Raw genomic sequence first — 14,664 nt, forward strand, 5'->3', positions numbered from 1 at the left:
CATTCACTAGTGCCAGTGATTTTATTCATGAATCTTCATTGGTAGCCTTGATTATATGATGTTTGGAACAGACAAATTTCTCACGGGACATCTTTAGTGGAGTATCCCTCACCAGGGCAGGGGAGAGGTTGTAGAGGAATAGGTAGGGGAAGGCTAAGGTTAGAAAGGGTAGGCAGAAAAGGCAAGCTCTATAAATGCAGTTAGTTAAGAAAGGGTTAGTTAGTGGAAGGAAGAAGGGAGGAAGTGAGGTTGGGATAGTGGAGGGTCTTAGGGGTTTTTGAGGTTGGCAACTGTCTTGATAAGTACATTTTGGTGTGCGTTTCTTGAGTGCAGGATCACATCCGAGATGTCCTGAGGTTGGCTGGTAGTAAGCCAGGCCTTGGCTGATTATCAAGAAAGGAGGGGTGAGTACAGATTTCCTTTTTTAATATAAGTTTATTGTTCTCTCCCTTTTTCTCTGTGTGCTGGGTGGATTGATTTATCTGGGAGAGAGAGGACCTCGGGTGCTTTGCTGGTGATGAGAGCTTGTTTCATGATCAGTGCACTGAAACTGGAATAATATAGAGAATGTTAGCAGGGCCCCTGTTTAAGGAGGACATGGACATTTATGCATCATTCATTGTTTTTGAAGGGGTGTGTTGAATTCTCCAAGGGGAAATGTTTCTCCCTGTAAAGTAAATCACTAATTGTGGTAGTGGCATTGCATCCCATGTGTCCAGTGCTAAATTTATTTAACTTTAACCATTAGTGCTTACTTGCACCTTCTTGAAAATGAGGGAACAAACAAGTAGAGACAATTAGGCTTTCGTTATTTCTAATGCAGTTGTCATTATTTGTTTGACAGAGGTTACCTGCTCCATGTGATGAAACAAATTCTTTCTCAGGGTTCTGTGTAATGCAATTGCATCATAGTTACTCATGATAGTTAAAGCCAGATGCTCACTGGTGTTTTAAACACTGACTGAATATACAGCCAGGATTTATAAATATACCTTTTGCAAGTTGGTACAATATGTGCTTTTCTCTGGTGCAGAACCTGTTCTCCTGGAATCCCTTACTCACACTCTTATTGCCACATGCTTCATTGGTGGTCTTGACCAGGGTGGGCATGGTCCAGTTCAAGGTGATAGAGAGGTGGCCCATTCCCGGTTCTTAGCTCAATGGTGGTGTTAGACATTTCAGCACAATTGCAGTAGTGTTTAAAAAATATATGCATATAAAATAATAATAATAATAAAAAAAAAGAAATAATACTGACTACTCAGTGGGGTATGGGGCATGCAGTGTGCTCCTCCTGCTGGTTGCAAATTGGGACAGGGCAGTGAATGACAGGAGAGCAACAATGGTGATTTTGCAGGCATGAAGATCCGCATGTAACGGTTGCTTTCACATGCATGGCAGCGTTTTTCTTCAGTACATATATATTATAAATATATATATTTAAAAAAAAGTAATTTGGTGCCCCATGTGTATGGTGGAGGTGCGCTATGCACTTAAGTTTAAGTGCACCAGGCATGCAGCTGATGAGGAACCAGTGAAAAACAAAACAAAAAAAACCTTATACTTCTTTACACACAATGTCAGAGGGGTTGATGATACAGTGGTTAAGAGTCTTACTTCACAGACACAAGGTAAAGGTGGATTCTCACATTGGAAAAGCTGATCTTATGAACAGATTACAGATAGTTAGATCAGAGAAGGACTTTTGGTTGGCCATGTAATGTGGTGGGTTAATGCAGTGAGTCATAGCTGGTAGGCGCCTGGGTTCAACACGTGGCAGAGGTATTTCATTTAAATGTGGTGCTTTACCACGATGCATATACTTGACACTAATTGTTAAATGCATAGAAATAAGATGCATGAAGGAGTTCATATTGTGGGAAATAAGCAGCAGTATGGAATGCAGTCTGGCAAAATGAAATTGCAAACATTGTATAACTCAATTTCTCAGTGAGGAAAATAGATCTCTAAGGTCTAATTGGTCATTCTGCCATAAAGCAACGTGAGAATTTCCAGAACTTTGCTGAGTCATATTTGAGTACATGATAGTACTACTTCAGATATGAAGTGGAGTTCCTGGTAGCACCCCTCCCTTTTTTTTTCTCATGGCTCACTTACTTATGTTCGTATCTCATTCCAGGTGTCAAGAGGTGATATAGCTGATGTTCAGGCTTTGTGTCACAGGTGGGTGAACATTGTGGCTCAGGCGGATGACCTTTTTCAACAGATGCCAGACAGTGACACTATGATGGCAGGGACATAGAGCCATGCCAATCATAAGAGATGGCAAATGTCAATGGGCAAACAGGCAGCCAGAGGCAAAAGAACATGCCAGTCGAAGCCCAGCGAGGAGAAACAGCAGACATCTCAACACTGGACTCAGCACTTGCTGCTCTGGCAGGTAATGATTCTACAGTTCTTGCTGGGGGAGGGTGGAGCAGAAGTAGCAATGGGCAGGGTGAGAGAAAGTTTTAGGTCAGGTGACAGGGTTAGCAGCTTGACTTTGTCTTCAAAGTGTCCAGGGGGGTAGTGTTGGGGGCCTGCAGAACTTAGTGGGACAGGGATATGGTTTTGGGGAGCAGATTTTTGTTAAGGACACTCCAGCCATGGCTGGTGGTTTGCCGTCACTGGCGGAAGATGCAGATCCTTGTTTAGACAAAGTAGGGTCTGATTTTGGGATGCGACCGGGTGATTGACTGGCTACACAGTAGCTGGGGATGGTGGATGTGATGGTCTTTTTAACTCCTCACATACCATCTACTGTAAAGGAAAAAATTTGGAAAGGTGAGTGTGCGGACATCTTTGAGGTAACTGACTGAGATGGTGTCCAACTCTTGGAAGCTGAGACAGTGAATGGGAAACACCTGTTGGCAGCCCTTGGCTGAAGGTGAGTGGGGAAAATGCAGCTGAGAGCATGGGAGAATTGGGCTTTGGGATTTGTTTACTATATGGTGTTAAAGTTAAAATGGTACTACACTATTCAGGTAGTCTGTACTTTTACTCAATGAAGACACTGAGACAGTTCTGCTGTTACGACATTCATTTACTGCACACAAGGATTACATCTAGCTTAACAATGAAGGGTATATACATCAAAATGTCCTTCAGCTTAGAATAATCAAAGTCTCTCCTACAAAAGAAAAAGTCCCAATCTTTATAGTGTCTTTTATGTCTGCATCAGCAGTTTTGGGAATTTGTCAGAATAATAAGTCTTTCCTCTCAAGCTGGTCTGCTGACAGTTTGTTTTCCATATCTTAAATATTCTGTTCCTAAAGAATGACTCCTTTCGTCCTTGGCCTATCTTGCGTATCATATTGACGAGACACAGCTGCATACAAGAGTTTGTCTTGACCTGCTTGTAAATAATAAATTTCACAAGCTGCATAGTTTATAAGAGAGAAAATATTTTACTTCTGATTCTTATTAACTATGAATGCCAAGCTATATGTGTTTTGCTATGTTAGTTAACTGCGTGCACTGTACACATTGAAATGCAGAACATTTATTTTATATTTTCAGAAAAAATCCACTGAAGTCCATTTTAACCTGTTCTTTACTCTCACAATTCCCTCTTTTCATTTAAAAAGCAGAGAATCACTGTCCATTTTCAACTTCAGTTGTACACATTGAAACCTTTCCCAGTTTATCTAGGTTAACCATCATGATTTGTTAAATTCTGTAAGTTTTTCACAAATGACAACTTAGGTAGCAATTCCAGATAGTATGACTATAATGCCTAACACTACTAATACAGGATGTATCAACCAACTTAACAGGTTTCTTCCTGATTTTGACCAACCAGTAAAGATATCCCAGCAATTGTGATCAGTGTCTTTTTTGGTCTTTTCAGCCAAACTAAGTAGTTTATCTTTTGCAATGGTGCTTAATGCCTCATAATACAGAATACTTTTATTTCTTTTTTACAAATACTCTCTGAGAATTTTAGTATTTTTCATTATGTTTTTTAAATTATCCAAGGATACAGATATATTGGGAAGGTGTATTAAGTCGCAATTCCAGTTTTTGGAAATATTCACTTCTATGGGTTCAGTAAACACATAGCTCTTATTATTTCATTTAAGGAAATCAACATGTGATAAACATTCTACAGAAGGTAATTTTAAATTATGACCTACGTCTCGATCTGTAACCAGACAAATATACTGAGGAGCCACTTCTATAAACATTTGAAAAGAAGAAGGCATAATAGTCCATTTACACAAATTAACAGAATGCTGCAGTAAGCATGGTTCATAGACAGGCGAATGCTGTCCACAAATTAGTCCATTTTGAGTCTGTGTACAATACTCGATTTTATGTGTTTTTCCTCTCATATCTATATAATTACCTTCAAATTGTGGCAACCAAAACTCATACCCTTCTGGTACGAGAAATATCATAGGTAACACAGTAAATTGACACATAATAGTGGTATCAGTAACATTATAATGTATAAACTTTCCTGTACAGTGTTGTGAAGTACAATATGCTACTTCAGTAAATAGCTTAATCCAATCTGTATCAGGTATCCATTTGTTAAACAATTGTTGCCAAACATTTTCATTTTGTAACATAAGTTCAGTTTGTATTTTATTTTTTTGAATTTCCACATACAAAGATTGCATATTGCATTTTGTCCACTTTACAAAAATTGTCATGTTACCATCAAATTTCAACTGATGTAGCTGCATAACATCATAATTGTCTAAACATTGCTGCTGATAATTTATATTGTGCAGGTATGTCTTCCATATTTCTGGATTCCAAGATGCTTGTAAATGCACAATCTGAGAGATATCTTCCCCCACTACTTTTAAACGATTAGTTAGAATTTCAATGTCAGCTGCATTAATAGCTCCTATGCCTGTGCCTAGGCCTCCTGGCAGAGTATCATACCATGCTCTTTTATATCGGCACTTGCCTGTGTCTGGGAATGTGATGTTAAAATGTACTACCACCTTTTAATACTGTCTGCCTACCTTTTTACAGGTAGAAGGAATTTTAACCGAATGGTCTGTATGAACAGAGGTAGGTTTACCTGTTATTATCGATAGAACATATTCCCAATGTATGCTGCCTGTAATGACTGTGGTATTACATATTACAGAAACTCCAGTAGTAAAATTTAGTTGTACTTTCGTATTATTGGGAGGAATACTAATTCCCTGTATGGTATGATTACCACATTTCTTCACATAAGTGAAGACTAGCCGTTCTGCTGATGGTGGATATTTCTTTCAATTTTCTCCTTTTCCCAAATAATATATAGGAAATTGACAACATTTAATAGAAACTTTGGAATTAAATTTGAGGATTACCTTAGGACTATTTGGTCAAATGCAATAATGAACCCTAACCACGGACCAAAAAGTAACATTACTGGGAATTCTTATGTACCCAAAGATACAAGTAGCATTATATGGACAGTGGAAGTTGTCCTGCTGTCTTTGCCCACAAAAATGATTTATCTTTGAGCATTTACTCCAACCTAGCTTTAGAGTATTATTGTCATTGTTTATTTTCCAAACTTGCATTTCTCCTATTTGACGCTCTACCCCAAAGGCTCCAAAGAGTACAGTCAGTACAATAACAAACAGAATCATCATTATGTACAATAATATAACCTTTCCACGTAAGTGTTATTAATCTGAAAAGTTGTTTTGATAGATGCTTTTTCAACTGTTTCAGACTTGGCAGTTGCCGTGAGTCTACAACCCCCCCCCCCACAAAACATGAAGTCACTTAATGACTTTTAACTAATCTCTATGAACAAGAATTATTTTGCTCTTTTTCTTTCCTTTAACTTTGTACACTAGAGGTCCTAACTGAGCAATTATTTCCAAAGGTCCTTGCCAATTGCTATCCCATGGACCATCTGTCTGGAACGTCTTGATTAATACTTGTGTCCCAGAGGGAAGGTATTTTTTCTAGCATAGCAGGATCCTTTGACCGTAATTTGAATGCTTGCATTTCTTATAGGCTTTAACACAATTCAGAAATATTTTTTAACCATTGTTGATGCTGTGCAATTTCTAATAATGATCTGTTTGTACTAACAGTAGGATCGAATGCAATTCTACAGGCATTTTCCTGCCTGTCATGACTTCAAAAGGTGATATCCATGTTTTACTGTGTGGAGTTGCTTTGACACTCAGCAATATTCCAGGCAAAAGTTTTACCCAATTTACACCTTTTTTCAAGCAGGCTTCCTTAAGGCGTTCCTTAAGAGTCCTGTTCATTCTTTCAACAATCCCATTAGACTGGGGATGGTAAGGAACATGAAATCATTGCTGGATACCAAGTAAATCACACAAAGCTTTCATCCGTTTACTGACAAATTGTGGCCCGTTATCAGATTCGATAACTCGTTGCCATCCCTAATGGCAAAAAATTTTTTTCATAAGGCTTCTAATGTAGCCTTAGCCGTCATTGTTTTTGTAGGAATTGCTTTTACCCATTTTGAAAAAACATCAACTACCACTAGAAGATACCTGTATCCACCTTTAGCTGGGGGTACTGGACCTGCAAAATCAATTTGGATGGCATACCATGGTCCATCTGCTGGAGTTACCCTTAGTAACTGTGGCTTTTTCAATTGAGCATTAACCTGCAAACATATTAAGCATTCAGCATGCACTAAATCGCGGATTTTCTTTAACTGTGGATGGCAGTACTTGTTCTTTACAATGGGCCATAATTTTGTGTGCCCAAATGTTCCAATACCTGATGATTAAACTTCACTAACTGTCGTGCCTGTTGGTATGGTGTATAAGGAAGACTAGAACCATCTTCAAAACATTTTGCATAATATTGCCCTGGACTTTCTCCTACAAGAGTACATTTTTCTAACTTTTCCTGCAATCCAAACTTAGTTTGGATCTGCAGCAAATTATGCTGCAAATTCTGAGCTGAAAATGTCTGTATGGCATTTACTGCAGTGGCTTTATCTGGTAAAAGGTGTTCTGTAGGATACAACTGCATTCCTTCTTTGCTACCTTTTTTGCCATCTGATCAGCATAGTTATTTAAATTAAAATTTTCATTTGTAGCTTTTTGATGAGCATTTACTTTTAACATACTGTAGCAACCCACAAGGGACTGACTATGAACCAAATTCCAAATTGTCTGTAACACAAAAGCATGCTTGAGTGGTTTGCCCATATTATCAACAAATCCTCTCCTTGCCCATGTAGACATATGCAGCCACAGAGAATTAACTGCATATGCACTGTCTGAAAAAATATTGACAGGTGGAAAATGCTGTAATACATAAAGGACTGCTCCCAGTGCTGCTCGCTGAGCAGAGGTGTCCCAGTAACTGAATCAGAGTTGGCTGTCCCATAGAAAGGTTTTCTGGTACTACTGTAAATCCAGTCCGATATTGTCCATTGTCCCAAAATCAAGCACCGTTAACAAATACGGATGGCTTGTCTTCCTGAAAAACAGGAGACAGAATGGGCTTTTCTGGATTTGAAATGTGCCTAATGGGTTTGTGTCATTTTCCTTCATATCCCATGAAGTTAGATAAGTAATACTTATCTCCTGCTTTATTGTAACTTGCTTGACACTAAATAATGCCAACCATTTTGCAAACACTGCTTGACTGACGTCATCAATCAGTTTATTTAGCTGAGTCTCATTTACCAAATCCTGTATGGCATAATGCAGTGTCTGTACTATAATGTATTTGGAAAAAGCTGTTAGATATTGTTTGTTTTAAACCCTAATAAATGGCCAAAAGTTGCTGAATACACAGGTGATATCCCCTCTCAACGTGTCATCTTCCTACTGAAAAATGTAATGGGGCGTAAAGTCTTTTCCATTCTAGAATCAGAGCCCTGAGGCCACTCCTGTAAAAGCACAACAGAGAGTGTGTTGGGTCTAGCTGCTGCCTGTAACACAAAGGGACGTGTTAGACTTGGAGCTACTAATTCTGTAGCCTTGGCTAATGCTGCCTTTAAATCACAAAAAGCTGTATTTTCTTTTGGTCTCCACTCCAGAAAGGGTAACTCCTTCTGGCTAGAAAGCATGTCATACAGAGGAACTGCCATGCTGGCATAATCCTCTATGAATTCACAATTATAATTCATGACACCTAGAAATTTGTGCAAATCTGGAATGGTAACCAGTTTATCCATTTGCAAAATTCCCTGCACCCTCTCCAAAAAAAGAGTATGCCCAGAAGGATGTAAAATAGTACCTAGAAATTTTACTTCAGATGACATGAACTGTACCTTTTCACTTTTAACTTTAAACCCTGCCGCCTGCAGTGTATGAAGGACCTTTGTCACTTTAGCTAAATGCTGCTCTTTTGTGTCAGACTATATTAGTATGCCATCAATGTAATGCAGAACAGAATCATCAGATTCTAGACCTTGTAGTATTCATCCAACTATTTGTTGAAATGTAACCGGACTGTTTTGGAACCCCTGCAGTAACCACGTCATGACATACTGTTCATTTTGAAATATGAAAGCAAACCTTTGCCAATATTTTTCCTGCAGTGGTACTGCAAAAAAAAATTAGCTAAGTCTATGACTGTAAACCACTGACTTTGTGGTTTTATTCCTGCTGCTAAGTCTGGGACCCCTGGAATCAGATGAGCCTGGAGAGTCGTGAATTGGTTCACTTTTCGTAAATCAATAACCAATCATAAGTGCCATCTTTCTTTTTAACTGGCCATATGGGTGAGTTTGTAGGACTATTTCCCTTTTGAATTATTCCCACATCAAGCTATCGTATGTAATTTTGCATGTCTGTCTCTGCTTCCTTTGGGATTGGATACTGTTTTTGAAATGGTTGAATAAAATCGTTGTCACTACCTACAGAAACTACTTCCTGTAGCTTCCCGCAGTCAGTGGGCCCTTGAGATCACAATGCAGGAAACTGTTGTTTTACCTTTAACCATACTTAATTTTCAGTAGGGCTGACAGTACGGCCCTTTTCAGAACTGTTTGATACATGTATTGCCTCAATCATACACAACATGGGACCTTGTCCTTGCCATATAGTGCCATTAGGAATGTCTATGACAATTCCTATTTTGGATAATATATCCATTCCCAAGATTGTGGAAGTGCAAGAATTATGCATCAAAAATACCCCTTTCACTGGTTTCCTTTGACGGAAAAATTGTACTTTTACAGGTTTACCACCTATGGCTAGGCATCCAGAGCCATAAAACCTGAAATATATGTACATTTAGACAAGTCAGGAGGCAAATGCCTACCTGTCACTGAGACAGCCACTCCTGTATCTAGAAGAACATCTTCCCACAGGTTCCCCTCTACCCAAATGTTGATAAGTGGTCGTCAATCTTTCCCATTCTTGAAGTTAGTCAAGAAAGAGACTTGGGTAGGAGGAGGTCACACCCCTATAGTAGATCTACTTCCCACCCCGAATCATTGGTGGTATTGGACTGCAAAGGATATAATTGCAGTGTTTCCTCGACTTCTTCACAGTCAACATAAGAAAATCGATTAAGTTCATGATGCAGAGCTATTCGCTGCTAATAATTAGGATTTACTGGACCCTCAGGAACAAAGTCAGAAGGAACAGTTGTATCCTGTGTGCTAACAATATTACCTTGTACATTGACACTAGGTGTCACACCATCCCTTTGCTGTATTGGGAATACTGATTGTTGAGTGTTTGTGGTATATAGGGGTTGTTGCTGTAGTCCCCTATTACCCTCTGTCACATATTGCTGAGAAGTATACTGTTGTGTTTGTACTTCTGGCTGCATTACCTGTTGCTGTCGTGGTACATGTGGCTTATCAAAAATTTTCACGGTAAGAAACTTACCCTTTGCCTCTTGTTCCTGGCACCATCTGGGATAATATTTACAATCATTTTTTAGTATGACCTACCTGTTTACAGGAATAACAAATAGGCTGTTTCTTTAGAAGACCCTCTATAGATTGAGTAACTTGAGAAGCTATCTGAGTGGTTTGGGGAGCTGATGCTGCCTGTTGTTGCCCCTGTATAACCTTCCCTTGACATGATTGTCCTGCTACCTGCTGTGGGACTTGCTGTCCCTGATTAATCCATCTCCCATGCCCCCTTCCCCTTACTTCACCAATAATGGGTGCAGAACTGGGAGTGCAAATCTTTTGTTTAAGAATAACATTATCTTTACATGTAATACGTGCTCACAGCAATTTATCTACTAACTCTGTAAGTGTATTTGAAGATTCCTCATAAATAAGTTTGATATCCCCTGGGACACCTTCCAAATGGTCTAAAAAGGAGTGCATAACTGCTTTTTGAAAATTGACATGTTTCATATCTTTTTCATCACTGCTCAGTGAGGAGACAACAGCAGAGGTCTCAACACTGGACTCAGCACTTGCTGCTCTGGCAGGTAATGATTCTACAGTTCTTGCTGGGGGGAGGATGAAGCAGGAGTAGCAGCGGTCAGGGTGAGAGAGAGTTTTAGATCAGATGACAGGATTTGCAGCTTGACTTTGTCTTTATAGTGTCCAGGGGGCAGCATTGGGGGCCTGCAAAACTTAATGGGACAGGGGTATGGTTCTGGGGAGCAGATTTCTGTTAGGGTCACTCCAGCCATGGTTGGTAGTTTGCTGTCACTGGTGGAAGATGCAGATCCTTGTTTAGATGAGGTAGGGTCAGATTTTGTGATGCGACCAGATGATTGATTGGCTACACAGTAGCTGTGGAAGGTGGGTGTGGTGGTCTTTTTAACTCCTCACATGCCATCTACTGTAAAGGAGAAAATTTGTAATGGCGAGTATGTGGACATCTTTGAGCTAATTGACTCAGATGGTGTCCAACTCTTGTTGGAAGCTGAGACAGTGAATGGGAAAGACCTTTTGGCAGCCCTAGCAGCCCTCGGTTGAAGGTGAGTGTGGAAAATGCAACTGAAAGAGTGAGAGAGTTGGGTTTTGGGATTTGTTTACTACATGGCAGTGTGGCTGGATAAAGATAGCTCTTTGTCTCTTCCGCTTTTGACATACTTTTTGACAACACAGGAGGCGCAAAGTATATGGGCTGGAAATGCTTGGTTGTGGTGCCATCAGAAATTCTGCAAGAGGAAGGTGGTTGATAGTTCCATTAGTTGGGAGGTGAAACACCCTGATATATGGCTGCCCACTATGATGGAAAGTTCCAGTGTGGGCGGCAGAGGGATTAAGGTGGAGGAAGGAGTAAGTTAGTATATTGGACTTTCAATGCTGGAAAATGTTCTTGGTTAGCATGCAGATTCTCGTACGCTTGCTCAAAGTGTGCGGGTGTTCACCCAGTGGTGCAGTGTGGTAGGCATGAGGGCCATGTGGTGGGGCAAACATCATCCTTTGCTGGACAGATTGGATTGGGGGGGCTGTCTCCATGGTTGCAAGGCGTACATGGTAGGGGTACTTTTCCTGGTCAGGGACGGCCTTTTCGAGGGGCAAGGTGATGAATCGGGGACCCATTCTCCTATTAAGGTGCATTTCTTGTGGGACACGCTTCTGCAGTACCCACAGCTAGCAGTGGTGGGGAAATTGAGTGAGGGTATTTGAGGGGCTTTGCTATTAAGTTGAACTTGGTGGGTGATGTAATAGTGGGAAAGAATTTGAGGTCAGTGTGGGGGTGGGAGGATATTTTGGAGGCTTAGGTGGAGAAGGAGCGACAGACAGACCCCTTACTGAGCCCATCTGATAGCCCTCCATTTGCCATTTTTAAGGTCTTGACATTGGGTTTGGTACCTAAAAGGAAACCAGTGGAATTCCATTTGATTCACCATTTGACTTATTCTGAAGGGAAGTCTGTCAATGACTTCATTTGGGTGGAGGAGGCTAAGATGAGTTAAGCATCATTGGATGATACGGTCCACATCATTAGATGTCTTTTAAGATCCATGGTTGGTTAAAATGGACATTGAGTCTGCCTTTCACCTTTTACTGGTTCAAGAGGAAGATTGACCATTGTTGGGCATGGTAGTGGGAGACATGTTTTATTTTGACAAAGCCATGCCAATGAGATGCTCAGTAGCTTGATCCACTTTTGAGAAGTTTAGCATGGTGTTTATTGGATATGGTAGCAGTGGGTAGATAAGCAGAGAGCAGTGCATCATTTGGATGATTTTTTGCTTGTAGGCGAAGGGAAGGAGGGAGTGGTGGTGGCTATGCATGAGTTTTTGAGGATGTGCAAGGAACTGGGGGTTCCGTTGGCTACCCACAAGTTGGAAGGACCAGCAAACGTATTCAATTTTCTAGGCTTGAGCGTGGATGTGGAACAGGGTTTGTTTTGCTTGCCTGGGGAGAAGGTAGCTAGGCTAAAAAAGAAGATAGTTTGGATGAAGGCTAGGGACAAGATGAAGGAGAGGGTTGCTCTGGCACCCTTATGGCTATTGAATTTTGCCAGTTAGGCAGTTCACCCAGGACGGACCTTTTGTAGGTTGGTAGCATTCCTGTTGAAAGAGGGCAAAAGTAAGCACCATTGGGTGAGAATTGACAAATTGACTCATGAGGATCTAACTTCGCCAATATTATTCTCACACAGTGGGAACTGAATACTGCCTTTACTTCTCATTGGGCAAGGTACTGGTCATTTTATAGTAATTCCTGGATGATATAATACATTTTTGGCATGGACCCAGGACCGAGTTCAATTTATTTTTTGACTTCCTTAATGTGAGCACTGGCTTCCTTCATTTTACTATGGAATCCAACATTGATAGTATTCATTATTTGGATGGCACACTTTCTAAAAATAGAACTGATAGAAAATTTGTTTTGATCATTTATAGAAAACCGACCTATTCTAACTCCTTCCTTGATTTTTGGAGCTGCCATCCAGTACATCAAAAGAAATCCCTTGTTAAAGGGTAGTGTGTGAGGCAGGCTCATATTGTCATTAACGGTGACATGTTTGTCTTAGAAAGTAACTGTTTAAAGGACATGTTTATCATGAAAGGCTTCCCCTTTGATTTCTAAGTTCCAATTTTCGAGGAAGTTCAAGTTAAGAGAACCAGTGGTCATTTTACCTCATTATTGGGATCTATTGACAATGGGTCCATTACTGATGTTATTCTTGGGAAATTTGTTGGTGGTAATGATGGGGACTTTAATAGAGCTTTGGTTATACCCTACAATTTACATTTTCAGGCCATCAAGGACATTATTTTTAAGAAATGGCCCTATTTGATGTGGATTATACACAATGAGAAAAAATGGGAGATCAACCTTTAATAGTTTATAGAAAAGGGGCATTCTTCAAAAATATTCTAGAATCAGGATACAGGGGTTTAAAGGAAGGGGTGATGAGAAAATGTGGTCATTGTTCCTATTGTAAACATATCATAGAAGGGAACTCAATTTCAATTGCTGGGTACAGTTTGATAAAACTGTGTCATAGGTCTGATTGTAATAGTAAGTGTTTAGTTTATTTAGCTCAGTGTCAACAGTGTGATCATTTCTATATTGGAAAAACTTTAAACAAGTTCAAGACTAGAATTTATCAGCACCTTTATGATATTCAAAAATGTAATGACATCAGTGCCTTGGCCAAACATGTTATGAAACAACCTACACACAATTTTAAATTTATGGCAATAGACCAGGTGGATTTGGGTTCTAGGGGAGGGCCAGTTGACTTGTTTTTAGAATATAGAGAATTAAGGTGACAGTTAAAATGTAACCCCACCCAGCCCCCTGGTATTAACGAGTCTACTTCCATACCCAGTGTCCTGAAACTTAAATATATTTTTCTTTAATATTTTTTTTACTTTAATGCTTTAATATTTTTTTAATTTGTAACTGGTTTCAGTCTTCCTTTACTTTTCATTTTTTAAGCATAGTTAATACATAGTCTGAGATTGTTTTTTATAACTTGGTTAGGCTATGTACTTTTATAATTTACTGTATATTATGGGTATACTGAATGTGTAGTGGTTGCTTTAAATAATTAAATGTTTAATTAATTGAATTTTATTGGGAGGAGCTATTGGTTGTTCACTAGTATTTAAACATGATATTGTCTACTTGTCTTTTGATTACTACTCATAAAAACCCTTAATTCTGCATTAAAATTCCATGTGTGCATTCCTGCTTCATTTGTTTTTTTTTTCAAAGTTTGTATGCATCTGTTATTAGATTTAGTGTGTTTTTATGGAGACTGAAGGCAGGTCAAGTACCTCTGAGGTGAATTTACAACAGAATTTTGTTTCTTCTATTGGGAATTTATCTGTTTTAATTCAAGGATTGACACAGCAGATAGCCCTGGTGTTAAATAGTGGACATGGTGTTTCTAATAATTAGCAGAACAACCAGCCTTCTCAGTTATTATTTTCTCAAAGAAGCACAATTTCAGGAATTACTCCAGTCCAGAGAACATCCAATCATCCGTTGCCCAATGCAATAGATGGGGCTAATAGCACGACTGACATTCTTGCATCTAACAGCAGTAATGCCACATCAGCAAAGTATCTGGTATGACTAATTCTTCCATTGAGAGATGGATTCAGGAAGCCAGTGACTTTAGCTTACACACTGAGAGTGATTCCAACAATGGCCTTCACCATGGTATCTTAAAACAGCAGTTAAAAATGGTAAAACGGCAAACTATAAAGCTACAAAAATTACAATTAGAAAATTACCTATGTAAATGTTTAAAGACGGAACACATTCCTAAAGGGCTTCATTCATGGAAATTCCCCACCAGAGTG

At 39.5% G+C, this 14,664-nt stretch overlaps 1 non-coding gene across 1 annotated transcript; it reads left to right on the forward strand.

The window, feature by feature from the left end:
* The first annotated feature begins 520 nt into the window (after positions 1-520).
* On the forward strand, positions 521-627 carry LOC122805699. The gene has a single exon (XR_006365407.1). It is a non-coding gene; the product is annotated as a U6 spliceosomal RNA (small nuclear RNA).
* Positions 628-14,664: the final 14,037 nt, after the last annotated feature.

Source organism: Protopterus annectens, chromosome 6.part1, assembly GCF_019279795.1.
Source record: "Protopterus annectens isolate FY-2018-M chromosome 6.part1, PAN1.0, whole genome shotgun sequence".
In the NCBI taxonomy this organism is placed as follows: Eukaryota; Metazoa; Chordata; order Ceratodontiformes; family Protopteridae; genus Protopterus; species Protopterus annectens.